Consider the following 3,963-nt stretch of genomic DNA (forward strand, 5'->3'; position numbering starts at 1 on the left):
GAACTCTGGAAATGGAGAGAGGTGATGGTTGCACAGCCTTGGGAGTGTACTTCATCTCCCTGAATTGTGCACTTACAATGGTTAAAATGGTGAGTTTTATATTATGCATATTTTACCACAATAAAAAAAGTGGATTTAATCCCACCCTTACCCCTCTCTTACTTGGTGACCTCGGGCAAACCACTAAATTTCTCTGAAAGAAACTCAGTCTCTTGATCTGTAAATTAATGAGATGTTTGAATTTATCCGAAATCACAAAGTGGTTGTCTGTAGAATAAGCGAAGGCAATAAATTTTGTGTTTTTATAAATGCTTAACTTAGAGCATTTAAAGAAATTTTACATAAAAGTCCACATTTGTAGCTTTTATTTTAAAAGATGAAAAGAGGCAATTCCACTCCGGAATGTAGAGAGCTAGAAAGAGTATTGCTTCCGCTCTTACATTTTTTAAAAAAGCCCACTGCAAGTTTATAAATTTTCTTGAAATAATCAGATAGCTGAAGTGACAGGGAATTGAGTTATCCCCAAATATAAGGCAATATATTGTTCTACTTGGTAGTCGTGCTTCTATTATTTTCTTTTAGATTAACATCAAAATAAAATCAATAACTTAAAATACTTGGGTCCCCCAAAATTAAGTACAAAACCCTCCAGAGGGTCCACAGATCTCAGCTTAAGAAACTCTGGACTCTAAGCTATTACATAGTTAAGAAAGGTATTTTAAGGAAGATTCTGTTAACAGATATGAGATGCCTTGAGGACACGGGGAGGGGGAAGGGTAAGCTGGGAAGAAGTGAGAGAGTGGCGTGGACATATATACACTACCAAATGTAAAATAGATAGCTAGTGGGAAGCAGCCACATAGCACAGGGAGATCAGCTCGGTGCTTTGTGACCACCTAGAGGGGTGGGATAGGGAGGGTGGGAGGGAGACACAAGAGGGAGGAGATATGGGCATATATGTATATGCATAGCTGATTCACTTTGTTATAAAGCAGAAACTAACACACCATTGTAAAGCAATTATACTCCAATAAAGATATTAAAACAAACAAAAAAAAAAGATAGGAGATGCATACCTTACAGTCTAAAAGGGGAGGGAACACAAGGGAAGATTTTTTTCAATACTTCCAGAGTGCCCTGAACAGATGACAGGAACACTCTAGTTCCAGTGACAATGAATATATCAAACTACCATAGGTTAATGACGTTAGTCATCTACTCTGATATGAAGGTCATCAAGTGGTCTCCTGGTTAGTATTTGGCTTCCAGGTAGTTTTAAAACAGGGAGAGAAACTTCTGATTAGCTGACACAAGAATTGACTGTTTGGAGGTTTTAATTCTTATTTATTATAAATTAACCAACTGACATTTTGATGACTCATCAGCCTTTTGATAGTTTAGCAAATATCAGTCAGTTCTTCTGCCTTTGATCAAGCTGAGTATTCAAACAAAACTGATTTTCTACACTTGCAATATCAGGACCGCACAACCTAAAAAAAATATTATCCAGTAAGGCCAACTCTCCACTCTAGATATAATCTCTACATTATAATACTCAGATTATATATTTGCCTTTCTCAATTACTACATATTTCTAACACCAGAATACTGCCTGATATATTGTAGAAGGTCAGTAAATGGGTATGGGCTCTAAGCAATGGGGGGATGCCTAACTCAGAGAAACATAGGAATTTTTACCTTTATTTATTTGTTAAACCAAATCTAAACAGTAAGGTTTACACTCTTATAATAGCTTCTATAATTGCCTCATTACATATGGTCCCTGAGTTAGTTAAAGAAAATGGAGAAGATGGGGAAGGACTTATTCCCGTTTTCCTCAGCCCAACCCATACGGATCAGTGGATTTAACATCCAACACCACTCAACACCCCTGAAAGTGGTCCATTTATGACAGGTGTAATGGACACAGGCGACCAGCAGCAGGATTTTGGTGCGTCCACTGGGCTTGCAGTAAGGGTAGCAACAGACACTATTCTTGGACAATGGCTGGACCCCTGTTGGGCTGCCAGTTTTTAACTTTTATTCAAGTAAGAAGCCAAGATGTTAAGCTCTTCCTCAAAGTGCCAGCAGATTCTCCCCACAGCAACCTCAGTTTACACTCAAGACTCAATCTACTTAGAATGTTTTTCCCTAATTCCTTGGCTCAAATGCTGGAATTTGAACCCAGATCTGACTGACAGCCACGTCTATGCTTTACTGCCTCTCAAAATCAAAGGACCACTTTCTAAAGTCATAACCTTCACATAAATTTTCACAGGGACTTTCAGATAAAAATAGCTGCATTTTTAGTCTCTGTTGAATAAGAAAACAACATTTGTACATTTGGGCTGATGGACCTCTTGAAATAATTCTGTGACTTTTCATGACTTTCAGAGCCAAATTTGAGAAACATTGCTCAAAAGAAGCTTTTTATCTTTCTCTGAGGTCTTCTAAATTGTTTTCTTAAACTAAATTACGATGCTTAGAAAAACTATAGAAAGTGGTTCTGGTATTTTCATCTTGACAGATTAATGGAAATCACTTTGGTATATCAATACAGCATGAGAAAACATTATTTTGTCTATTTATTTATGCCCTGTCTAGATTCGGTAAAGGATAAGGTGACTCCTAAAGACACACATAAGATAGTATCGTAAAACTTAACAATAAACAGCAATTAAAGCTTGTGCCGTACACGGACGTCCACCGAAGTGCTGTATCATCTCCATAAATGGCTAACGAACACCATGCTGAGACGCTTGGTATTTAGGTGGCTACAAACCTTTGAGAAGATTTTTTTGCTTTCAGTTTGCAGTATAAAATTCCTGATTCTGCTGCAGGACTCTTGTCCAGCATGCTTCTTCCATCAATGTTTTGATTTTAAGTGTTATACATACTACCACACTGGTGCATTCTTCCTCTAACCCCAATTTTTTAAAATTAATTTTTATTGGAGTCTAGTTGCTTTACAGTGTTGTTAGTTTCTGCTGCACAGCAAAGTGAATCAGTTATGCATATGCATATATCCACTCTTTTTTTAGATTTCGTTCCCATTTAGGTCACCACAGAACATTGAGTAGAGTTCCCTGTGCTATACAGTAGGTTCTCATTAGTTATCTATTTTATACATAGTAGTGTATATATGTCAGTCCCAATCTCCCAATTCCTCCCATCCCCCTTCCCCCCTTGGTAACCGTAAGTTTGTTTTCTACATCTGTGACTCTATTTCACAAATCTTTTATTTATTTGCAAATAAAAGATTATTTGCAAATAAGTTCATCTGTACCATTTTTCTAGATTCCACATATAAGCGATATTATACAATATTTATATTTCTCTTTCTGACTTACTTCACTCTGTATGACAATCTCTAGGTCCATCCATGTTGCTGCAAATGGCATTATTTCATTCCTTTTCATGACTGAGTAATATTTCATTGTATATATGTACCGTATCTTCTTTATCCATTCCTCTGTTGATGGACATTTAGGTTGCTTCCATGTCCTGGCCTTATTGTAAATAGTGCGTCAATGAACATTGGGGTGCATGCATCCTTTCGAATTATGATTTTCTCCGGATATATGCCCAGGAGTGGGATTGCTGGGTCATACGGTAGCTCTATTTTTAGTTTTCTAAAGAACCTCCATACTGTTCTCCATAGTGGCTGTACCAATAACCCCAATTTTAAATTGTTTGATTTTCCATTTCAAAAATAGCACATGCTAATCACATCATAATAGATGAAAGTAAAACAAATCTCCCATTGGCCCACCCTCCAGGGTCAGCCAGTATTAATAACTTTCTTTCTAGTCTTTTTGCTCTACATAGTTTTTTATAGTATATAGAAATCCATGCACAATGATTTTTAATAATGTCTATTTTTCAGCATATGACAGTAATATATGCAATCGTAGATTTGCAAAATATAGAAAAACTATGAAGATTATAGATTAGAATCTCTCC

This window comes from Balaenoptera physalus, assembly GCF_965194825.1.
Source record: "Balaenoptera physalus genome assembly, chromosome: 18".
Taxonomy (NCBI): Eukaryota; Metazoa; Chordata; class Mammalia; order Artiodactyla; family Balaenopteridae; genus Balaenoptera; species Balaenoptera physalus.